The following is a 27,258-nucleotide window of genomic DNA, read 5'->3' on the forward strand; positions in this document are numbered from 1 at the left end:
CCTAAATAATATTAAAATATTAATAAAAAACATTACATGTCATATGAGAAAAATAATAAAATAACTCATGTCATCTAATGAGTGATAAAAAAAGTACAATGTCCAAAGTTTAGTGAGTAAATTGAAATTATTAAAAGTATTGCGAGTAAAATAGGAGAGAGGATAAAATTTAGTGAATAAGCGTGTAATTTACCCAATATTATTTTTACAACTAAGAATGGATTAATCAAATTTGTTTGGATAAAACAGGTTTAGCAGACTCAAAGAAAAAAAATGTTTGGGTTCTTACACAGCATTCTCATAAATTATGGAAGTGAAGTTAAAAAAATTGTTTGGATGATTAGACAGAGAAAACCCAGATGGCGTGAGGTTCGGGTTCTTACAGCATCATATACCTTTCCTCCTAAATTTGTTTTCCCATGTTGTCTCTGTCTTCTCTCAAGCTTCCTTCTTTTACTATCTGAATTCTGGGTTCCTTTATCCTTTCGCTAAATTGCTCTTTGTGAGATCCGAGTCAGACCCAGTGAACTGAAAATGGCTCCGAGTTTAGATTTTTCCAATTGGTGGCCAACTCAAGCGAAGAAAGGGACGCCGGTGGTAGTGAAAATGGAGAACCCGAACTACTCGGCGGTGGAAATCGACGCCCCCGATGCTGCATTCCGGCCGGTGGAGAAAACCAGAGGCAAAAACGCTAAGCAAGTGACTTGGGTTTTACTTCTCAAGGCTCATCGCGCCGTTGGCTGCTTCGCTTGGTTCTCCTCACTCGTCTGGGCGGTGCTCGGAGCCATCAACAAAAGGCTTATCTTTAAACAAGATGTTGCCATGGCAAGTGAAAAAATGGGGAAAGGGAAAGTTTTGTTCACTGTCATTAAACTTTTCCTGGTGACTTCCATCACAATTCTGTGCTTCGAATTGCCTTCTTATCTCAAAGGATGGCATTATTTTCGGAATCAAAATTTGCATATTCCGATGACCGGTGACATGTTGCTTCACTCGGTTTATGTAGGTTGGCTGTCGGTTCGTGCCGATTACATTGCACCACCGATTCAAGCTTTGTCTAAATTCTGTGTTGCTCTATTCCTCATCCAATCTGCTGATCGGTTAATACTTAGCTTAGGCTGCTTTTGGATTAAGTACAAGAAGATTGAACCCAGAATCGAGGGGGATCCAATCGAGTCCGACGATGTCGAACGATCCGCCGATGAATATCCCATGGTTCGTGTTCAATTCCCAATGTGTAACAAGAGAGAGGTACCTAAATTCTCCTCTTTTTCTCTGCTTCATTGACAATTTACATTGGTTAGAATGTAGATTTTAGTAATGAATTTAGTTAGATGCTTATGTAATGGAAATCGACATCTATATCGAAAAAATATCGGCATATTATGATGGGATTCTTAGCAAACAAGTCGCTGCGAATTGTGATAGATAGGACTTAACTAGGAGGCAAGGACAACCAAGAATGGAATATGGTAATATTAGGTATATTGTGTTTGTTTTTCTTGATGTTGATAGCCTTTTCCACCGATTTCATACAGGTATATGAGCAGTCTATCTCTGCTGTCTGCTAACTTTAGGTCGTGAGATCGAGTCTCACGGAGGACATTTTATAATTCGGAAGTCTCTTACGAAAGCTGTTCTCAACCTGATGTTGGGGGTAGCCTACTATCTTACCTCCTCTTACCCCATACATATGAGAAAAAGGGACAGCCATGTCCTTGATGATTTTGATGACGAAAGCATCTGGTATTTAATTAAAGCAGAGGTTGCTAAATGGAACCAGAATGGTGTCAATATAATTTACCGACATCGCTTGATAAGAACCGGTTACAAGGCAGGGAATCTAAAGTCTGCCATGAGTTGCGAGTATGTACGGGTCTCTGAGTTTGTAGCAATATTTGATGTTGATTTTCAACCTAACCCGGCTTTTCTAAAGCAAACCGTGCCGCATTTCAAGGTGAAAAGAAACAAGTCTGATTCATTTCGGTTCAAGTTCCTTGCCTATTATCAGCTTATCAGGCTTTTTACCTTTTTCTTGCAGGACATCCTGAGCTGGGGTTAGTTCAGGCTAGATGGAGTTTTGTCAATAAGGATGAGAATTTGTTGACTCGTCTCCAGAACATTAACTTATTGTAATAACCATTTTTTAGGAAACAATTATTTATTGTTTTAAAAACGATTATGATTTTAATTTTGAATTAAATTGGATAGAGTCACCATCAACTTTTGGGTTAGGTAGGTTGAATACTTAAAATTGTCTTTAAAAAAAATCATTTTAATAAAAATCATTTTTAAGACAAAAAACTGGTATGCGTCACCAAAGATTCAATTAAATGAATTCGGGAGTCGGTTACGCATGAGGAAGGATTAACACCCCACAGCGCTCAAATTTTGTTACCTAAACGATTATACAGTGTTTAAATATTGGGAATTACAAACTTGAAAATATATTCAAATTATGATCATTTTATTTATTTGATTTTATTTAAATAAGTGTGAACAATCATCGGGAAAGCATTTCTTTTATAATTAGGAGACTTTCCCATAGATTCCTCTTACAAAAGCGTTATTTTGTAATCTTCTTAAATATAAAATAACACAACATAAAAGTGAAAAGCGATGAAAAATACTCAAAATAAATAAACGTGGAACAAATAAAATTATCGAATATGAAACAAAATTTATTAGACAAATCTTCGAAAAGGCACTTTCCCTTATATTTAAGAAATGTCTTCTTATATTTCCCTCACAATGAAAATTTCTCATTTTACGTATATAAAAAATATCAATGTGCACATAAATAAGGAATAAAATGAAAACATCTAAATATTACAAATTGGACAAAAATAGTATTTGGTAATTACAAGAACCAAAATAGCAAAAACAGAAACTGAAAGGATTAAAATGGCATAATTTTTTTTAAAAGACCACAATAGCACAAGCAGAAACTTAAGGGACTAAATAGAAAAAACATACATTTAAAGGACTAAAATAGAAAAAAAAATAAACTTAAGGGATTAAAATAGCAAAAATAGAAATTTAATGGATCATAATAGCAATTATAAATAAACCAGAATCCAGATAGCAAATATTAAATAATACAGGTACTAAAATGAAAATAACACACAAATATTATAAAGGACTGAAATGAATTAAACAGAACCATAAAGGACCAAATATTAATTAAACCAAATAACAAACAGTGAATAAAATAGAAGATTTGTTAATATTGTTGACAAATTTGAACATTAATAAAAGTAAAATAATTAACCAAATAAGGACTAAAATGAAATACCCAAGAAAAATAGACTATTAAAATATAAATAGACTAAAACATAATGACCTAGGCTCTAAATAAAACATAAAAGCATTCAAATATGAACAAAGACCAAATTACAACTTATACGAAACAAGAGATAGAAATAAAAAGAAAAATAAGTTGCATTAATGGTTAAAATAGAAAGGTACAAAGTACAAAGGACCTTTCGGGTAATAAACCCACGTGCGAAAATGCTTCTAAGGTCCCCATGAAAATGGCGTCGTTTTAATAGATGTATATAAGCCCCAAACGAACCCGTTTCTCACCTATTTCCTCATTTTTTTCAATTTTTTGGAGAACCACCACCTGAAGCGTTTCCTCCTCCTCAGCATGAATCTGGTGTTGGATTTTCGATTTGGGGGCTAGATCGGAGCAGATCTAAAGAAAAGGGTAAGTTTTTTCCCCTTCTCACTTTCTATTCTTTTTTTTTGTATTTTTCTTTGTTGCCCCCCAATGTTCTCCGAATTCCCCTTTTTTTTCCTCACCAAATGCCTCCTTTTAAAATGGTGATTGCATGTTCCTTTTTCTTTTTTGTTTGGTGAGATGATGATGGGCTTAGATGAAATCATCCCGGATTTTCCGGGGTTAGGATTTCTTTTCTTTTTGCTTTTGACTTTGGTAATGATTCGATGGGTGTTGAATGATTTGGGTGCATTGTTCGTAGGTGGATGATGACGAGGACTGTCGGTGGTGGCTCGGCAGTGGCTCGGTAGCGACTCACGCGTCAGTGGACTGCTCGGATTCTACTTTTTGGTGGCGTTGAAAATAATTTAGGGTTAAAACCCTAATTTAACTTATAGGTTAGTTCGAGTCTTCTCTAGGTCGGGTCAAATCTTGTAAACTGGTCGGGCTGTTGGGTTTGTGTCTGCTTGAGCTTGTATTGGGTCTCAGTTGGGCCTCTGGAGTAGCCTGCAAAAATTTAATAATAATAATAATAATTTTTAAGCCCAGAAAAAAACAGGTGTCTACAATTGCCCCTCTTTGCACATTCTTGTGTTAAGAAAAATCGGGTAAAGACGAAAAGGACAACCAGATTTTGTCCGATGTTCTTTTTTTGTTTTAAAATTGATGGTGTTTATTGTTGGGGGAGACGACACTGCTTGTAACATCCTCAATACCGGGTTAGTGACCAAATTATAAAGTTTCAGAAATTGGTGATTAAAGTAGGATAATTGAATAGTTCAATGACTTATTGGAATTATGATGAAGGTTATTCAGTAATTATTAAAGGAAATAAAGGGTAAATTGGTCATTTGACTAGAAATATTTTTATCTTTCTTTTAGGGTTATAAAACACGTGGGAAAGGAGAGAATTATCCAGAGTCTTCTTCTCCAGCTTCTTCTTCTCCCCGTAAGCCTCATTTAAAGGTGAGTTTAATTTCAGCTGTTTAATTCTTGGATTTATAAGTTGATTTTGATTCTTGGAGTATTATATAAGCTTAAGGAAAGCTTATATAAGCTTTAAACATCAAGAATAGAGAATTAGAAAGGAAATAATATGAAGGGTGTAGAAATGAAATTTTGTTATAGAAAGGTTTTTGAAGTTCTAAAGATGGATTTGACTTGTCAAGGGTATAATTAAGAAGCTAGAAGCAATAGAATTGAATTTGGAACATGTTGATAATTTAGTGTAATTCTTGAATTTCATATGAAGAATAGGATTTTGATGTTAAAGAGGTGATTAATGAATAGGAATGAGTTTGAAATGTAGTAAGTTAAAAATAAGAAAGGGGATGATATGAATATTAAGCTGAAAAGAGTGGATTTTCGGCATAAAAGAGGATTTGGGCAGAGTGCATCGATGCACATTCATAGTGCATCGATGCATCAAGGTTAAAACCCAGAAATTATTTGAAGGTGTATCGATGCATTGGTAATGCATCGATGCACTTTTTTAAAATACAAAAAAATCGAATGCAATTAGTGCATCGATGCATAAGGCATGGATCGATGCATCCCAGTAATAATACAACATCGAATGCATTTTATGCACCGATGCATCAGTAGTGCATCGATGCATACCTTCATTAAAAGATGAAATTGGCTTTTCTCTGAGCCTAAGGAGTGATAGTTTCGAATATATCAATCAGTATACTGATAAGTATTAATGTATTATTATATAGATATAGAATGAAAGCTTGTTCCAGAACAAACTAAGGATTAGGATTGATTCAAACAACGAGGCCCAGGTGAGTGCATTTTATTATATAGGATTATATGGAAATTGGACTTGTGATAAGTCTATTCCTATAGTAATAGCTCATTAAGTCTTGATTATAAGTATGTTAACGATATGAAGTGTATGTATGTTGGATTATATGAATTGATAGGTTTTGTTTTGTATGTGCTATGTGGTTTATGTAAAAATACGGTTAAGTGTTAATGAGAGAATATAAAATAAGTTATGAAATTATATGAATATAGAAGATAAGTCAAGAGATGTAGGGAAATGGAAATAGATGTTTATAAGAGTCATAGGAGAACAAATATAAGTAATATGATATGAAATATAAGACTATGTGAATACATGGTTATGAGATAAAAGATGTAAGAATAGGAAATATGATGAGAGTGAGTTCATGAGATATGAAGGTAAACATGAGTTGGACAAGTACATAGTGATCCATCATGGGAATTAGTATAATAGAGCTTTTGATTTAATGAGAGTTAAGGGAACTAAATAGATGAATTATAGAATGAAATGGGAATAATATCAATTAGGAAACTTGAATATAAAGGGACGATACGAATATGCAAGATAAGTATATGCTAAATATCTATGGAGCTATATGAAAAGATTATAATGAAATTATGAAATTGAATTAAGTAAATAGATTAAATTATTACCTAAATAAAATACTATTAAATGATATATTTAGAAATACGATATAAGCTATGTGAAAGTGTTCTAGGTGTTTCTATTATATGAAGTATATGATCATATGTGAACAAGATATGATAAGTATGTTTACATGAATAATGTGATTGGGTGAGAAATGATAGAAATTATATGAAAACATGTATAGGTGAATTAGCTTTGTAATTAGGTAAATATATGAAATCATAACTATGAATTATGTGATGTGAAAGTAATCTATGTGATTATATGTTATATGAATACAAGAACATGAGATATGTGACATGTGAATTATATGGAAATGATCTACGTGTAAGTGAACTATGTGACTATGTGATAATATGAAAAGAAGCTATGTGATACGTGATATGTGAAGTGAATTACATGTTTATGTGAATATTTAAAATGAAATAAATGATAATGCCCATGTTATGTGTCATGAGAGCTACGGGTATAGTTGGCATGCCAAGAGTCGAGGGTCTACGCGGTTCTTCGGGACATATGTATATTCTTTGGAACATTATGAGGTCTTTGAGGCACATACTTGGTCCTTAGTATATGTATGATTCTTAAGGAATGATATTGGTCCTTATGGACATTATTATATGGCACTACGGTGCAATTCTACGCGGTCTTTCGGGATATATATATTGTGGAACATGTGTGAGTCTTGTAAGACACATACTTGATCCCTAGTATATGTATATGATTCTTAAGAATGATATGTGGTCCTTAGGACATTATTATAGGGCACTACGGTGCAATTCTACGCGGCACTACGGTGCAATTCTACGTGCACTTCGGTGCAATGATACGAGCTGTGGTGACAACATTAGTGCACAACTTCTATAGACTCACATATCGATAGTTCTCACAAGTGTACCATGGGCTAATCAAAGAGATAACATAAATACAATATATATAATGTATGCTTTTGGTGAAATGATATTGAGTGATATGATATACAAAAGGATAAGTACAAGATTATGTGATAAATAATTTGATGATAATGATAGAGATAATGATAATAATATATATGATAATGCTAAGAAAGTAGATGATGATATATGTACACGAGTGTCTTTGTTATATAAAAAGGTATATGATTTTGTATGATAAATTAGTATTAAATGTTCCTGTGTTTTGTTATATGGGATGTTTTTATGATTTCTATTATATGTTTTATTTGCCTCACTAAGTCATCGACTTAGCGTGTGATTGTTTCACACGTAGGTTCGAGAAGAATATAGAGAGCAATGTGGAGCAAGACAGGTCAGTTCTCCTTACCAAAGGTCATATCAGAAAATATATGTACTGTTTATAGAGTGTAGTTGGCATGTAGTCTAAGGATATAAATTGTATGAACTCTGATATATTTTGTAAACGTTTTGAATAAGTTAAATGTTATCAAAAATTTTAAATTACTCACTATTTTATACAAGTAAATGTTTTGAAAAGTCAATGTGACACCTCGGACTCGAATCCAGGTCAGGTACGGGTTGGGGGTGTTACATTTAATGGTATCAGAGCTAAGGTTTAGCTGATTCTAGGATTAAACCGAAGTCAAAGGAGGTTTAAAAATGTGTACATGCCAACTAAAAGTGAAAATTTCTGATCTGATAGTGTAAGGAGTTTACTGTCTTGATAATAGAATAAGATTTGTATGAGATAGTAGGAATTGATTATAGAAATTGTCAAAGTAAAGTAAATCGATAACTGACAAATCTGATGGTGATAGCAATTCACCTACCCTGGCCAGGTAGGATGAAGAGCAGAAACCTCAGAAAGTGTTTATAAGATTAAAGGTTGATTTCAGAAGATTGAAATCATATTAGAATCGTGATAGAAGATCTTCATGGTTTTGAATCGTAAAAACGATATGGATTAGTTTTGTTAGGGCGTGGATAAGATAGAATATGGTGAACAAGTGTCACCATAAGAGTGTTAAAAGATCAAATGATGCAGTGAGAATTGCAAAAGAGTTCCAGGATAAGTGCATTAGTGACAAGTGTATAAGGTATATGAAGCTAGAGTTTAGTTTGATACAGGGGGAAATCGTAATGTGTATGGACAAGAGTACAGTTTGATGAGTAGAGTGGAAGGTTGTGAAGCTAATTTAAATGAAAATGATGCATGCAAGTGATGTGTAGAGGGCTGGTGCCTGGATTAAAAGGAGTGTTGTAGGTGTTGAAATGGGTCCCTTTTCAAAAAGTGGTTATTGTGTTAAGGTTTTGGAGAAAACTCAGAATGATTAAGGGAACTGGTATTTCATAAATTAGCACTACCAAAGAGAGATAGAGATTATGATTTTCAACTACAAACTTGATTGGAATTGGTGGTATTTCAAGATAAAAGATCAATTGGCGGAAAGTCAGACTCATTTAAGTAGTAGAGTCTGGTTCTGGATAATTGAATGAAAAGTTAAAAATATATATATGAAAGTGGAGGAATGAATTCAGAGTTTTGCTAGAAATTATATAAAGTGAAGAATAAGAAGTATTTTAAATGGATCAAGTGATGTAGATACTGTTTTGCATTCTAGAAGGAAAAAGTTAGCGTTGGCTAACAAGAATATGTGATGGGAATACTGGAAGTATAAGAATATATTTTCAGGATATGATAACCAAATAAAATGAATCTAGATACAGTTGTATATTTGAGTAAAGCTGAGAATTGATAAGAAGAGTTTAAGAATGGGTATATCGATGATCAATTTATAAGACAAAGGAAGTCAGAACGTTTAGTTTGAATAACGAAAAGTACAGGATGTATGAGAATGGAGGTGGAATTGACAAGTTAAATAAATGAATTTTAAGATAATTTCGATTTGAAAGGATGTATGTGTTTGGTTGATTAGGGTTTGTACCCTAGATTGAACATATGTTATGGACTAGCTGTCAGAGTAAAGGTGATAGAGTTATAAGATTGGAGGAAAAGATAAAGTTGAGTTAATCAATTATGATGTGAAACTGAATATAGTGGTGTATTCTAATTAGATAGCTATGATGTAGAAAAGGAATAAGTATTTGCATGGATCTTAAGGAAGGAAAAATACAAGTACAAGGAAATGATAAGAATGAAATTCTGTATAAGAATGGGTTATCAAAGTTATGAGATACAATTAAGATTAAATATAGATGAGTATGGATGATAAGACAAGAGTATGAGATATGAAAAGAAAGATGATTTGTGTATAAGGAATAAATAAAGGAGAAATGGAATAAAGAAAGGAAATGGATTGAGGTTATGAGTTATTGTGTTTATGATAAGTAACAGAAAATAAATGTATAAAGGAAAAAGACAATTGAAGAAATACAGGAAGGAAAAAGTAAGTAAATGAGGTAACATGAGAACAATAGAAGATATGTTCTTATTGATTTGTTCAGTGAAAATTCGAGGACGAATTTTCTTTAAAGGATGGGAGATTTGTAACAACCTCAATACCGGGTTAGTGACCAAATTATAAAGTTTCAGAAATTGGTGATTAAAGTAGGATAATTGAATAGTTCAATGATTTATTGGAAATATGATGAAGGTTATTCAGTAATTATTAAAGGAAATAAAGGGTAAATTGGTCATTTGACCAGAAAGATTTTTATCTTTCTTTTAGGGTTATAAAACACGTGGGAAATGAGAGAATTATCCAGAGTCTTCTTCTCCAGCTTCTTCTTCTCCCCGTAAGCCTCATTTAAAGGTGAGTTTAATTTCAGCTGTTTAATTCTTGGATTTATAAGTTGATTTTGATTCTTGGAGTATTATATAAGCTTAAGGAAAGCTTATATAAGCTTTAAACATCAAGAATAGAGAATTAGAAAGGAAATGATATGAAGGGTGTAGAAATGAAATTTTTTTATAGAAAGGTTTTTGAAGTTCTAAAGATGGATTTGACTTGTCAAGGGTATAATTAAGAAGCTAGAAGCAATAGAATTGAATTTGGAACATGTTGATAATTTAGTGTAATTCTTGAATTTCATATGAAGAATAGGATTTTGATGTTAAAGAGGTGATTAATGAATAGGAATGAGTTTGAATATGAGTATGTAAGTTAAAAATAAGAAAGGGATGATATATGAAGTATTAAGCTGAAAAGAGTGGATTTTCGGGCATAAAAGAGGATTCTGGGCAGAGTGCATCGATGCACATTCATAGTGCATCGATGCATCAAGGTTAAAACCCAGAAATTATTTGAAGGTGTATCGATGCATTGGTAATGCATCGATGCACTTTTTTAAAATACAAAAAAATCGAATGCAATTAGTGCATCGATGCATAAGGCATGCATCGATGCATCCCGGTAATAATACAACATTGAATGCATTTTATGCACCGATGCATCAGTAGTGCATCGATGCATACCTTCATTAAAAGATGAAATTGGCTTTCTCTGAGCCTAAGGAGTGATAGTTTCGAATATCAATCAGTATACTGATAAGTATTAATGTATTATTATGTAGATATAGAATGAAAGCTTGTTCCGGAACAAACTAAGGATTAGGATTGATTCAAACAACGAGGCCCAGGTGAGTGCATTTTATTATATAGGATTATATGGAAATTGGACTTGTGATAAGTCTATTCCTATAGTAATAGCTCATTAAGTCTTGATTATAAGTATGTTAACGATATGAAGTGTATGTATGGGATTATATGAATTGATAGGTTTTGTTTTGTATGTGCTATGTGGTTTATGTAAAATACGGTTAAGTGTTAATGAGAGAATATAAAATAAGTTATGAAATTAATGAATATAGAAGATAAGTCAAGAGATGTAGGGAAATGGAAATATGTTTATAAAGAGTCATAGGAGAACAAATATAAGTAATATGATAATGAAATATAAGACTATGTGAATACATGGTATGAGATAAAAGATGTAAGAATAGGAAAATATGATGAGTGAGTTCATGAGAAGTGATATGAACTAGGTAACATGAGTTGGACAACATAGTATGATCCATCATGGGAATTAGTATAATAGAGCTTTTGATTTAATGAGAGTTAAGGGAACTAAATAAGATTGAATTATAGAATGAAATGGGAATAATATATCAATTAGGAAACTTGAATATAAAGGGACGATACGAATATGAAAGATAAGTTATATGCTAAATATCTATGGAGCTATGAAAAGATTATAATGAAATTATGAAATTGAATTAAGTAAATAGATTAATTATTACCTAAATAAAATACTATTAAATGATATATTTAGAAATACGATATAAGCTATGTGAAAGTGTTCTAGGTGTTTCTATATGTTATATGAAGTATGATCATATGTGAACAAGATATGATAAGTATGTTTACATGAATAAAGTGATTGGGTGAGAAATGATAGAATTATATGAAAACATGTATAGGTGAATTAGCTTTTTAATTAGGTAAATATATGAAATCATAACTATGAATTATGTGAAAGTAATCTATGTGATTATATGTTTATATGAATACAAGAACATGAGATATGTGACATGTGAATTATATGGAAATGATCTACGTGTAAGTGAACTATGTGACTATGTGATAATATGAAAAGAAGCTATGTGATACGTGATATGTGAAAGTGAATTACATATTTATGTGAATATTTGAAATGAAATAAATGATAATGCCCATGTTATGTGTCATGAGAGCTAGGGGTATAGTTGGCATGCCAAGAGTCGAGGGTTTACGCGGTCTTTCGGGACATATGTATATTCTTTGGAACATTTATGAGGTCTTTGAGGCACATACTTGGTCCTTAGTATATGTATATGATTCTTAGGAATGATGTGGTCCTTATGGACATTATTATATGGCACTACGGTGCAATTCTACGCGGTCCTTCGGGATATATATATATTCTGTGGAACATGTGTGAAGTCTTGTAAGACACATACTTGATCTCTAGTATATGTATATGATTCTTAAGGAATGATATGTGGTCCTTATGGACATTATTATAGGGCACTACGGTGCAATTCTACGTGGCACTACGGTGCAATTCTACGTGCACTTCGGTGCAATGATACGAGCTGTGGTGACAGCATTAGTGCACAACTTCTATAGACTCACATATCGATAGTTCTCACAAGTGTACCATGGGCTAATCAAAGAGATAACATAAATACAATATATATAATGTATATGCTTTTGGTGAAATGATATATGAGTGATATGATATACAGAAAGGATAAGTACAAGATTATGTGATAAATAATTCGATGATAATGATAGAGATAATGATAATAATATATATGATAATGCTAAGAAAGTAGATGATGATATATGTACATGAGTGTCTTTGTTATATAAAAAGGTATATGATTTTGTATGATAAATTAGTATTAAATGTTCATGTGTTTTGTTATATGGGATGTTTTTATGATTTCTATTATATGTTTTATTTGCCTCACTAAGTCATCGACTTAGCGTGTGATTGTTTCACACGTAGGTTCAAGAAGAATATAGAGAGCAATGTGGAGCAAGATAGGTCAGTTCTCCTTACCAAAGGTCATATCAGAAAATATATGTACTGTTTATAGAGTGTAGTTGGCATGTAGTCTAAGGATATAAATTGTATGAACTCTGATATATTTTGTAAACGTTTTGAATAAGTAAAATGTTATCAAAAATTTTAAATTACTCACTATTTTATACAAGTAAATGTTTTGAAAAGTCAATGTGACACCTCGAACTCGAATCCAGGTCGGGTACGGGTTGGGGGTGTTACACTGCTTATACGTGATGAAGAGTTCGGGTCGTCTAAGGGTGACACAACTCCTACGTGATGAGGATATCTGGTCAAGAGATGAAACTGCTCATACATGATGAAGAGTTCTTGGCCATCTTTAGGAAGAATGATAACTCAATTCCTACGTGAAGAGGACGGCTGGTTATATGAGGGTAACACGGCTCCTATGTGATGAGGAAATCTGGTCGGGGATGACACTGCTCATACTATGATGAGTCTTGGCCTTCTAAGGGTGATAACACTGCTCATACTATGATGAATCTTGGTTATCCAGGGGTTGACACTGCTCATATGCGATGAGTCTTGGTCAGGGATGACACTGCTCATACTATGATGAATCTTGGCCATCTAAGGGTGATAACATTACTCATACTATGATGAATCTTGGTTATCCAGGGTTGACACAGCTCCTACGGGATGAGAAAATATGGTCGGTTGATGACACTGCTCATACTATGATAAGTCTTGGCCATCTAGGAATGGTGATAACACTGCTCATACTATGATGAATCTTGGTTATCCAGGGTTAACACAGCTCCTACGGGATGAGAAAATATGGTCGGTTGATGACACTGCTCATACTATGATAAGTCTTGGCCATCTAGGAATGGTGATAACACTGTTCATACTATGATAAGCCTTGGTTATCTAGGAAGGGTGATAACACTGCTCATACTATGATAAGTCTTGGCCATCTAGGAATGGTGATAACACTGTTCATACTATGATAAGCCTTGGTTATCTAGGAAGGGTGATAACACTGCTCATACTATGATAAGTCTTGGTTATCTAGGGTTGACACGGCTCCTACGTGATGAGGAGATCCGGTCAGGGGATGACACTGCTCATACTATGATGAGTCTTGGCCATCTAGGAAGGGTGATAACACTGCTCATACTATGATAAATCTTGGTTATCTAGGGTTGACACTGCTCATATGCGATGAGTCTTGGCCATATAAAGGTGATAACACGGTTCCTACGTGATGAGGACGGCTAGTTATCAGGGGTTGACACTGCTCATATGCGATGAGTCTTGGTCAGGGAATTTGGTTTCAAAAGAAATCGATTTAGAGATGATTTTTCAAAAGAAGTCGTCTCAAAAAATACAAAATTTTGTTTCCTAAGAAATAAACTCAAAGATTTTTTATGTCTCAATTGAGACAAAATTTGTTTTGAAAGAAAATTGTCTTAAGCGAGACAACATTTTGTTTCAAGAGAAACAACATCAAATGATATTGATAGTATGTTTGTTCCTGTTGGTGGAGGAAATACCTTTAGAAGATCTGATAGCTCGTATCAGGATGTTGAATCCCCAAAGATGCCCCAATATTCGATGTTGATTGCCTCAAAGATGCTCAAATATTCAATGTTGATTGCCTCAAAGATTCTCCAATATTCAATGTTGATTGCCTCAACACTGATTTTAAACATGAGATTTATGTCTGAGAGCCACATGTCAAATACCAAGATCCACTCCAGAGAAATTGTATTGTTTGTAAAGTGTTTTTCTTTTATTTTCAACAGTCTGAAAATATCAATTTGAAGATTTTTGAAAAAATGTTTAATCAAAGATTTTGAAAATATTGCCCCTTCCTAGGTTTTACAATTGAGACAAATCATAAAACTAGAGTTCATTTGATATCAAAGAATTAATTACATTGTTAATCCTTCAATAAATTATAGCTATTTGACAAGTGTCAAGATCAAAGCTATCTTTGGGAAATGGTTAAGTAAGGAAAGGATAAAAAATCTCAGGTTATTGTGTTTGGTCAAAGGTTTGACATTCTTGTTTCTTTGATGTTCACTTGATTTGATGGGGTAGTTTGTATGCTCCTCTACTGGAAGTGTTCTCCGACTCCCAATTCTCATGGTCACACTCAGATTGTGCGATGCCCTATCAAGGAATTTGTATATTCGAGCCGTCTTTTCAGGTTTTCAACTCGAATCCTCCTTTGGTTTCAAGACGTTATTCAGAATTTACGTCTTGAACCTCCTTTTGTTTTTTCTCTATCATGCATTAAAGATTTTAGAAAACCATTTGCAAATAAAGATTAATCCTGATGTGCGGGATGAAGTCAAAAGATAGTCTCTTCTGTTTAGAAATCCATGTATGATTAGAAGGAACTTTTAAGGCACGTAATGTAGGCCATGGTTCATGGTTATGAAAGAAATGGATAAATAGCCCCAAAAAGGTTTTTAAGGGTTATTGAACCAATGATCAATTCATTCTGATGCCTTCAATCTTGTATTGCTCAATTTGAATATGCTCGTATGCGTTCCTCTCTTAATGCTCTATGATCTTCGAGTGAAGTAGTTCTAGAACGATTGTGCTTATCAATCTCATGGTTTGAAGCTTGATGCGCCATTTAACTTGAGGTAATCTTTTCATGGGTTTCTTGTCCCCTTTTCTTTATTTATTTTCTTTTATTTATTTTCTTTGTTTTTCTCACTTTGCTCTTTATTTTCTTTTTCTTTGCTTCTTTTCTCTTTGTTCTGATTGGATCTTCGAGCTTGGTATTTGGTTCACCTTTCGATATCTCATCTGAATCAATGTCTTTACTCATACGAGCAAATTTCCTCCACCTTGCCCCTCAGTTTGGAGGGTGATCCTTGGTTAGGGTTGAATCAGAAGAAAATATGATTTAGGCTCAAAGGGGACACAATGGATAGATATTTTCTCCTTTTGTGAAGGGATAAAGAAAGAAAGTCGTTCATCATTGCATACATTAAAATCCTCGCAAAAAAGGTATCTAGGATAGATTTTTAGGATTAATTTTATTCATGAAAAAAATGTAATTAATACATGATAGAATTAATTGTATTTTCTGCTTCTTGCTCCCATCAAAGTTTGTCCAAAAAATTGGCTCCCTTTGCCCCAGCTTCGATCTTGAGCTTCGGAGAGATATTTTTTGAATTCCAAGATATGCTTCCAAAGAACTTATCTTGTTTGAAAATGTTTTTCTTCCTTTGGATTTTCAAAATTTTGAAAAATATCAAAAGAGTTTTAAAAAAATATTCCTCCTTCTAAGTTTCACAATTGAAACAAATCATAAACAAGACTTCATTAAATATCAAAAGAATCGACTGCTCTTTTAATCATTGATAACTGCAAATCTTTGACAAATATAAGATCAAAAAGGTTGGTTCAGAGGTTGGCTACTTAAATTCTAGGATTTGTTTCATTGATTCAGTCACCTTGAAGATTATGGCATGACCCTCTTTCTTGGTTTGGCATTTTGATTGCAGGCAGACAAAATGACACACCTAGCATAGTCAATTGCTAGACCTTTCAGAACACTTTTGTTTTAGTTCTCTAAAATCTTCCATTTGTTCAAGCTTCGTAGACTCCTCTAGTCAAGGTAGTACAGAAATATCGATCTAAAAATGAGACTTCTGAGTGCTCGTGTGAAGTCGACTATAACAGGTGTTCCTCAAATCCCTTAGTCCATATTCACGAAACTCCTTATTTAGTAAATTTAATTTGATTTTCCATTGTCTGGCTAGCTGAATATTATCCATAAAGCCAGGGCATTTAACCAATTGCTCTACAGGGACAACTCAAGCTTTATTGTATATATATTATAATCACCTTTATTAGGCTAACTGAAGGATTCATGTTGTCACAAAGTCTTTAACTTGACAACCACAGTGGAGCATACACTGAATTGCCAAGTACCCGATCAATGTCATGGTTTGAATATAATCTATTCATAAAGCTAGGGCTTTTGAGTTTCCCCTATAACCAATTGCTTTAGAGGAATAGCTCAACTTTATTGTATACATATATATGCTATTTTTTTTAGTATACGGATTCTACTTCTTAAGCTTGTTGAGGAGAACCTGTTATAGTCCTGGTGTTTGTTAAAGGTCAGAAAATCTCATTGTTAGAGTTCAATTACCAAGTAACTAACCTAAACTAGATTCACCCACTCGACCATTCCATCTGAGAAGATCATGATCATCATTAAACGTCATCAACAGAAGTAGAACCAATTAGCTTTGTAATCTCATATGTCATTTGCCCATTTTGTCTGCTCCTGACCCATACCTGAATGTCAAACCTTTGATTGACACTTTATGTAAAGAGAAAACTAGCTCGGTCCCTCCAAGAGAAGGGTATATATTTTGGTGTATCTCTGGAGTAGGATCAAGGGGTCTTTCTTTTGCAAGATTCAATTTCGTCATTTGTCAAAGATTTACAACCTCAATTATTAAAAAGTTTTTAATTAAAATGATATTCAAAGAATTTCTAGATTGAAATTTGCTCATTATTCTTTTCCTAAGAAGGAATCATTTTATTGGAAATGTTTGAACGTCAAATGACTTACAAACATTCATACATAAGAAGCACAAAAGAAAAACAAGTTCAAACAAGATGATGTGCATGAGAATGAAACAAAAACTACTGATGGATGCCCTAGCCGACTCCCGATCAAAATGCCCCATTACACATTGAACGTTAATGCCCCTGAATCGATCAGATCTTGGACCTTGCGCTTCAATGTCCCACAGTTCTCAGTGATGTGCCCTGATCTCCCAATAAGATAGTTGCATATGGAGTTAATATCATGACCTTCAGGATATGAGGCCTCTCTTGGTTTGGATTGAACTGGAGTTACAAGGTTCTGCTCAACTAGCGTTGGGAGCAATTCTCATACGTCATTGTGATTGGATTAATGCGAGAATTCCCCAGGAGGTTTATTCTGGTAAGAAGGTTTATGTTCAAGTGAACATCTTACTCAATGACTTTAGGTTTTATTGGTAGAAAAAATGTTGGTGTGATTTTATTGGCTCAAATAATGGTATATGTATGGCTTCATGTGTCATGAAAGGATGAAAATAATGTTTCAAAATCTCAAAGAAAAATAATGTCAAAATTTGGTCATTTGGTAGTGGCCATGAATTATTTCGGGTAAAGAATCAAGATATTTTTTTTGTTTTAGATGGGATAAGAAAAGTTTAATCTTGTCATATGTCAAAAATCTATAATTCTTGAAGAATTAAAAGAATCTGTAATTCATTTGATATTCAAAGGACTAAAGATTTAAAAATCACTCAATTGTTTAACCTTAGAAGGTAGCATAAGTTCAGTTGTTTAAAAGATTAAACAAATATAAAAGACATAACAAAAACGATTTCAAGCAAAATAATGCTCTCAATGCAATGTGGTAGATGGCATGCCCCCATCCTTTTTCGATTGTCCATGCCCCTGAATCCATCAGGTTCTGGATCTTACGCTTTAGTGCCTTACAGTTCTCAGAGGAATGTCTAGAGCTTCCTATATGGTAACTGTACAAGAGATTAACATCGTAGCCCTCGGGATATGGGGACTCTTTTTTTTCTAGATCATTCTGGAAGCCTCAGTCCTACAACCAGTTGAACAAGCTCCAACTGTACTGATTTTAACTTCTTGTTTCCATGTGGTATCACGTGGTTAGAACCATTTCATCGAATCCTCCCCAGATTAATTACATGTTTTTTATAAATGATGTATGTAAGAATGCTTGAATGAATGCAATGTAGAATGCGAACGCAAAAGGTATCGATTTCCAAAAGTAATCATTCTTAGAAAGAGTTTTATTTATCCAAAAGAGTTTTCATCTTTACAAGAGAGATCAATCTACGAATGTGATTTGGCCCTTTTCTTTAGCTCCATGATCTCAATCATGACCCCAATAACTTTCTCTTCATTCCATAAATGACTCTGAATCAAGACATTGAGTAGTTGATTACAGCCTCTGAATCGACTTCCCTTCAATCTACGACATTTATTTAAGGATCAGAAGGTCTCTATCAAGATAGTCGGTGCAAGATTTATACCTCTATCCAACTTCTCAAAGAAATCTTCTTGAGACAATGTCATAAAAAGACACTTGCTTTTGTTGGATGTGCTCTTCTATTCAATCTTCAACTTTACTTGTAATCTTCACAAGCTTGCTTTTGAAGGATTGGACTTTCGGAAGTCTGGAATGAATTTTATCCACATGGAGACTCTCGAAATTGAATAGAGCAGTATACTCTTCTATTGTTGGTGTTAAATCTTGTCTTTTGAAAGTGAAGCAATTGTATACGGAATTCCAGCATCAGACCAGAGCTTTAAGCAACGACTCATCTATCTTTACGCAGAGGAGATAAACCATGTCACTATATTTCTTGTGAAATTTCTTTGGTAGCTTCTTCCCAAATCTCTATCAGCTCTTGTAGATTATTCCTCTTGACATTGACATCTGTAGACATCTGTGAGACGTAATCTCCAGGCAAACTATCTCCTTTTTCCCTTTGTGTTTCTTCAGACTAAGCTCGAACCGCCGGATCATGTTTTTCCTTATTATGAAAACTCTTTTTCATTTTAATGGTCACTCTTCTAATATGATGATCTTGATTAATCAACACCTTTCTTTTATTTATGATGATCGTGCAGAATGTGAAGATGCAAATGCAGATGCAAAAGTGATGATACGCTGAAATACAATGCATTATGCAGAATGCGAAGATGCAAAACTGATGATCCTCTTAAATACGATGCATCAAAGGACGAAAAATGACACAAACAAAAGAAACAAGATAAGTTAGTGTGGTCAAAATAATCAATAAAATTAAAAGATTCTATTTAAAGATAAATATAACACCTACTCAATCATTATATCTACCCAAGCATGCTTTTATTAGATAGCGATGCTACCCAAACATGCTTTCTACCCAAAATAATTATTTTCAATGAAATGATCCTAACCGCATGGTATCTAGTTCGCATGCTTTTATTCGAAAAGAAAATTTAAAGCAAAAAAGAAAGGTTCAGAAACACTTCTCCTTTGTGTATACTTAATTTGGGTACCTACTGACGGACAGAGATTCGATATGACTATATCTAGAGTGACTATTCTAAGGCTCACTATATGCATGGTTTTGGCTCTAACGGAAAAAAAAGGTACTTGAATTGTCCTTAATGTCGGTTCCCCCTTAGGCTACCAAACCCTCAATCCTGACCCATTACAAGTTCGTGTGGATCGAGTTCAATTCGAGAGGATACATTCCCTTATGTCCATACGGAGAAACAATTTATCTCACGTAGACATAAGGTATATGAACCCCAAAGATTACTTGCTAAAACCCGTACGGAGAAATAAATTATCTCACGTAGGCTATGCTTTCACCTCAACTTAAAAGGGACAAAGCTCATAAGTGAGCTTATGATATGTAAATGCACGTGTTGTGTGTGAGGAGAAACTCACAAACCTTTAAACATGATAAAATATGAAACTTTCACAAGTTCTAAAAATATGTTTAAATCTGAAGACCACTAAAAAAACGATTAGTTAAAAGTAGGATAAGGCATGATATGTTGAAACCCATAATAAATAAAAGGATCAAAAATTAAATACACTTTAAGTTTGTAATTCCCAAATACAAAACAATGTATAATCGTTCACGGCCTGACTCTCGAAGTCCCTAGTAAAGTTGCCAAGCTGTCATAACCTTTTTTTAGGAAACAATTATTTATTGTTTTAAAAACGATTATTTATTGTTTTAAAAACGATTATTATTTTAATTTTGGAAAAATTGGTGATTTTGAATTAAATTGGATAGAGTCGCCATCAACCTTTGGATTAGGTAGGTCGAATACCTAAAAACATCTTTTTAAAAAAACAATTTTAAGAAAAATCATTTTTAAGACAAAAATCTAGTCTGCGTCACCAAAGATTCGATTAAATGAATTCGAGAGTCGATTACGCGTGGGGGTGTGCGTGGGGAATGATTAACACCCCCACATCGCCCAAATTTTGTTACCTAAACGATTATACAATGTTTAAATATTGGGAATTACAAACTTGAAAATATATTCAAATTATGATCCTTTTATTCATTTGACTTTATTTAAATAAGTGTGAACAATCCTCGGGAAAACACTTCCTTTATAGTTAGGAGACTTTCCCATAGATTCCCCTCATAAAAACATTATTTTGCAATCTTCTTAAATATAAAATAACACAACATAAAAGTGAAAAGCGATGAAAAATACTCAAAATAAATAAACATGGAACAAATAAAATTATCGAATATGAAACAAAATTTATTAGATAAATCCTCGAAAAGGCACTTTCCCTTGTATTTGGGAAATGTCTTCTTATATTTCCCTCATAATGAAAAATTCTCATTTTACATATATAAAAAATACCAATGTGCACATAAATAAGGAATAAAATGAAAACATCTAAATATTACAAATTGGACAAAAAATAGTATTTGGTAATTACAAGAACCAAAATAGCAAAAACAGAAACTGAAAGGACTAAAATGGCATAAACAAAAATTTAAAAGACTATAATAGCACAAGCAAAAACTTAAGGGACTAAATAGAAAAAACATACATTTAAAGGACTAAAATAGTAAAAATTGAAATTTAAGGGATTAAAATAGCAAAAATAGAAATTTAAAGGATCAGAATAGCAATTATAAATAAACCAGAATCCATATAGAAAATATTAGATAATACAGGTACTAAAATGAAAATAACACACAAATAATATAAATGACTGAAATGAATTAAACAGAAACATAAAGGACCAAATATTAATTAAACTAAATAACAAACAGTGACTAAAATAGAATATTTGTTAATATTGTTGACAAATTTTAACATTAATAAAAGTGAAATAACTAACCAAATAAGGACTGAAATAAAATACCCAAGAAAAATAGACTACTAAAATATAAATAGACTAAAACATAATGACCTAGGCTATAAATAAAAAGGAAAATAAGTTGCATTAATGGTTAAAATAGAAAGGTACAAAGTACAAAGGACCTTTCGAGTAATAAACCCACGCGCGAAAATGCTTTCAAGGTCCCCATAAAAACGACGTCATTTTAATAGATGTATATAAGCCCCAAACGAACCCATTTCTCACCCATTTCCTCATTTATTTTCCGATGGAACTCCATCGTGCCGGCTGCTGCTGACCGGCGATGACCGTCGTCTGTCGACGACGGAGGAGAGCGAAGAAGACACCACTTGAAGCGTTTCCTCCTCCCCAACACGAATTCGATGTCGGATTTTCGATATGGGGGCTAGATCGAAGCAGATCTAAAGAAAAGGGTAAGTTTTCCCCCTTCTCCTCCTTTCTTTTCTTTTTCTTCGATATTTGTTTTTTTCTTTTCGGTTCCTTTTTCCCGAATGATTTCTCTTCTTTTTCTATATTTTTCTTTGTTGCCACTCAATGTTCTCCGAATTCCCCTTTTTTTTCCTCATCGAATGCCTCCTTTTAAAATGGTGATTGCATGTTCCTTTTTCTTTTTTGTTTGGTGAGATGATGATGGGTTTAGATGAAATCATCCTGAGTTTTTTGGGGTTAGGATTGCTTTTCTTTTTGCTTTTGACTTTGGTGATGATTCGGTGGATGTTGAATGTTTTGGGTGCATTGTTCGTAGGTGGATGATGATGAGGACTGTCGGTGGTGGCTCGGTAGCGGCTCACGCGTCGGTTGGAGGAACGCGTGCCTCACACGCGTCGGTGGACTGCTCGAATTCCGCTTGTTGGCGGTGCTGAAAACAATTTAGGGTTAAAACCCTAATTTCACTTATGGGCCAGTTCGAGTCTTCTCTGGGTCGGGTCAAATCTTGTAAACGGGTCGGGTTGTTGGGTTTGTGTTTGCTTGAACTTGTATTGGGTCTCAGTTGGGCATCTAGAGTAGCTTGCAAACATGTAATAATAATAATAATAATAATTTTTAAGTCCGGACAAAAACGAGTGTCTACACTTATGTTTCCACTTCGAAGTCGAACATCAAGTTAATGGTGTGTTTTTAAATTTCTTCGGTTTTAATGAAACAGCTGGAGTTTGGAGGATTAAAGCTCTCGAGGAATCAGGCTGGCCTGAAAGGACAACTGTAGAGGACATGGACATAGCCGTTCGTGAACATCTCAATGGTTGGAAATTCATCTACCTTAATGATGTAAAGGTGCCATTTTAATTTCCTTTTGCTTGTATTGACTTCATATAATTTGGTTCCCTTATTTTCACCCTTGCATGTCATGCATGCGACGTTAAGCGAATAACCCCTCGGTGGAAGATTCAAGGAGTGTCCTAACAGCTGTTAGTTACTGTATGGAACTTTAGGTCCATTGTGAAATCCCGGAGTCGTAGGAAGCATATAGGAAGCAGCAACATCGCTGGCATTCAGGACCTATGCACCTCTTCCGCTTATGCCTTCCGGCGATCATAACTTCCAGGGTATACGTCGTTACACAACTTTCAATCTTTGGCATTTATGATCTATTTACGGTAGACTGAAGTACTTTTAATGCCGTAACTCTGCAGATAGCGATATGGAAAAAAAGCTAATTTAATATTGCTATTCTTTGCCGTAACTCTGCAGATAGCGATATGGAAAAAAAGCTAATTTAATATTGCTATTCTTTTTGTTGAGGAAACTTATCCTCCCCTTCTACTCCTTCACCGGTTTTCATGTCATTCCTCAACATTCTTCCAGCCCTCAAATCATTCCCTTTCATTGTTCCTTACCTTCTATTTGAAAACACCATGTCCGTGACCAAATTCAATGCGATTGTATCGGGACTATTCAAGTTGGGTAGCTCGTATGAGTGGGTTGTGACCAAAAAGGCTGGCAGGTCTTCGGAATCTGACTTACTCGCTTCTGACGATGAGCCAACTGCAAATTCAGAGAGGAGCTTCAGAAAGCGAGCTCACTGAATTAAACCGATTAAAGGAACAGAAAGAGGCGGCTTCAGTATCTGTTTAGAGGGTCAATAAGATATACAGGAATGAGCTGACTCTGGCATTCCTCCTACTTACAGCTTCGGTTCGGAGCCTGTTAGCAGCACAGGGAGTACATTTTTACTTCCTCCTCTTCCAGGGTGTGTCTTTTCTCCTAGTTGGTCTAGATCTAATCGGGAAGCAGATGAGCTAAAGCCGTCCGAAGCTAGAGAGAAAACTGAAGGTGATAAAACTAAGTATTCTTTGTGTCCACCGACAAAAAGCTGGTTTCCGGCTGTGCAGTTCTCGGCAAATGGTTAAGGGTACCATTCCAGGTGTTCATTAACCAAAGTTTCATCTTCTACATCGGCATCAAGATGCCCGATTGAAGGTTTTAATTCACCAAAGTTTCGGTTCATCTTGATAGGATCGTTTTTCTAAATCTAGGTTCAGGTCAGATTTTTTTAACGATGTAAACGAGTTCGAGTTTAGGGTAAAAAAATATGAACTGAGGAAATAATATAGTTGTCTCTTATATATTTTGGGATAATTACAATAACATTCTCTCATTATTTTTTAATTAAATTTTTATTTTATCAAATGAAAATAAATATTTTGTAAATATATATTTGTGTCGGTTGGATCATGTGTAGACTTTTAACCCATAATTGATTCAAATTTTGAGTTAAAACAAATACGAATTTAGGAATATAATTTTTGAGTCAAATTTTGAAAAAAAAACAATTCAATTTATTACGATGTGTATTTTGAAGATGATAACTGAAGTTATAATATGATAAGGCCTAAATTGAGAAATATCTTAGAAACTACTTATACATCAATACATGTAAAGTACATGTAGATCTTTTGTCACATGGCAACCATGTGGTGGTTGTTAATCATACTAATGACATTTTCTTCTTAATGATTTTGACTCCATCAAAAATTTATGTTGGATTGGAAGGGATATATCTACCATTCTTATGTTTAATAGTAAGTTTCAGGGATGGAGTCATGTAGGTCTTGGGGCCACTGTCCCCCTCCCAAATATTTTTACCATTAAATAAAGATAATTACCTATTTAGGCTTTTAAATTTTGATTTATTTTGATTTCTCTCATTTTCAATTTCCCTCTTGAATTAAATTCCTAGCTCCATCCCTTATAGATATATTTTGATTTGGTTCATATCATAAATGAATATTAAAATTTTATTCAGATAAAGGAACAAAATTGGAAAACTTTAAATATACAATCTTAAACTCACCTTCTACATAGGATTGCAATATCATTATGAAATACCTATTGTTTAATAAGTTTTTTTTAATAATCTGAAGTAAGTACAAGTTAGTATATATTCGAAGATAACTCTCAACCTTTCAACATTAAACACTCACACTTCTGGCATCTATGATGCTCGAACCCGGGTCCTCAGAAATAATAATAATTCATTTACTACGAAGACCATTTAATTCGCACGACTGATTAATAAGTTGATATGTGCAGATATGTAGGGTTGTAAAATCAGGTATTCAGACAGATTTCAGTCGCATCTTGGCAGGTCGGGTAAAATCGGGTACATGTCAACTCAGGTTGATTTGACACCAGATCCAGATCGGGTTCATGTCAGGTCAAATAAGTTCGGGTTATTTTCAGGTTGATTTGACACCAGATCCAGATCGAGTTCAGGTTAGGTCATTTTCAGTTCGGATCGATGTCAGTTCAGGCCTGAAGCAGATTAAGACCAGGTTAATTCAGGTTCGGGTGGACTTTAGTCGGATCTCGTTCAGATCATGTCACATCATTGACAAATAAAATCCAGGTCGTATGTTTACCGGATACGGATTGAGTTCAGGTCGGGTCGTTTTTATTTTTGGATTAATTATTTTGTCATTTTTCGTGATTGTTGAATTGCAAGTTGTAATTGTATATGATTTCGAGTAAATTACAAAAAAAAATCATGGATCAATTTTGTAAAAAATATAAATTTAAGGAAAAAATTGAAGAAATGTAAAATTACAAATAAAATTTTAAAATATAATTTAAACAACACACATAAGTAAGGGGCCAAATTGAAATAAATTTAAAGTGTGATGTTTAAATTAATATAAAAAATGACTAAGTTATACCCATTTAAAAAGTCATGAGTCAGTTACAAAAATATAAATAACAACTAACAATTGGCCAAATGAAGATGCAAATATAAATTTAAGGACTAAATTGAATGCATATAAAAGTGAAAGACTTAAAATTAAAATAAATTAAAAACACAAAAGGATGAAATCGAAATAAATGCAAAATGTGAAGAAATAATGAAAATATAGTAAATTACATTCATTTAAAAAATTAAAAAAATAATATATATAATATAAGTTTATATATAAACTATATATATAAACTATGTATATAAACTATATTTATATTATAAACTATATAATTATTATAAGCTATATATATAAATTATGTTTATATGAACTATATATATAAACTATATATGTAAAATATATATGTAAACTATAAAAAGTATATAGTTTATAAACTATAATTTATATTAATATATATATATATATTATTAGTGAGTGGTGGGAGAACACTTTTTAAAAGAAATATTTTTTTGTGTGAAATTTTTTTATTTTATTTGGGAATTTAGAGGGAAATTGGGAAATTTTGAGAATATAGGGAAATTGAGAATTTAGAGGGAAATTGAGAAATTTAGGGTCCGTTTGGTTCGCTGAAAACGTTTTCCGAAAAATGAAATCTGGAAAATGTTTTACACTATTTGAGTAATTTTCTTAAAAACTGTTTTCAGAATATGTTTTTAATGAAGAAGTTGTACATATTGGATAAATTTTATTATTTATTATTTTTAAAGGTTCATTTTTTATATATAATTATATTTTATAAAAATCTGTATTTTAGATAATATTAATAATTGATTAAAAATATATTATAAAAGTTTATAAATCCTAAGAATGTTTAATTAATAGTACACAAAATTAAAACAACAATAGTACATAACCAATTGAATTAAGAACAAGTACTCTGTCCGAATAGACAAATATCATTAATCTAAAGATTTTTCGAACTAGTGAAAAATCGGTTGATTCATTAAAGACTAGTAAAAACTGATTGGCAGGGAAGTAAAAGTTTCCTTTCATTAAACAACAATGATAGTAGCAAGATCACAACTTAGAAACAATAAGGGTATCTTTACATCAAACTTCTAATACAATTTGGTCAAAAGGGTTATGGAAGTTTGAGGAAATGAGTGATCAATCAGTACAACTATGGCTAATGCTAATATCTGGTAGAACATGAAATTCAACAAACCAAGGATTCCTGAACGTGCTATAAAGTCACCCAGCTTTAGATGAATCAGTTGACTGTTGTTGCAAGTTCTTCCCGAGAAAATCAGACAATTTGGTGGTAGTAAAAATAATCATCCACTGGAAGAAGGATTCGAATAAAGAATATATTAGAAACAAATATTTCATCACAGATTATTTAAGCCCAACTAATACTTCAAGAGGCCAAAAATAAACATCATAGTTGTTACAACACCCAAATTCCATGCAAGAAAGACTTCAAAGGCAAGCAACTTCATTTCATTGAAGCTGGTATCAATTCCAAGTTCT

General features: G+C 33.3%; 1 long non-coding RNA gene and 1 pseudogene across 1 annotated transcript; one reads left to right on the forward strand and one right to left on the reverse strand.

Moving 5' to 3' along the window:
- The window catches only part of LOC120197503, a 35,098-nt pseudogene extending 11,072 nt beyond the window's left edge, over nt 1–24,026 (forward strand).
- LOC120197504 lies at nt 18,660–26,926 on the reverse strand. Its single transcript, XR_005523271.1, has 3 exons — nt 26,787–26,926; nt 24,454–24,455; nt 18,660–18,670 (listed from the first exon to the last, which is right to left on the reverse strand). It is a non-coding gene; the product is annotated as an uncharacterized LOC120197504 (long non-coding RNA).
- Between the last annotated feature and the right edge of the window lie 332 nt (nt 26,927–27,258).

Source organism: Hibiscus syriacus, unplaced genomic scaffold, assembly GCF_006381635.1.
Source record: "Hibiscus syriacus cultivar Baekdansim isolate YM2019G1 unplaced genomic scaffold, ASM638163v2 tig00117048_pilon, whole genome shotgun sequence".
Classification (NCBI taxonomy): Eukaryota; Viridiplantae; Streptophyta; class Magnoliopsida; order Malvales; family Malvaceae; genus Hibiscus; species Hibiscus syriacus.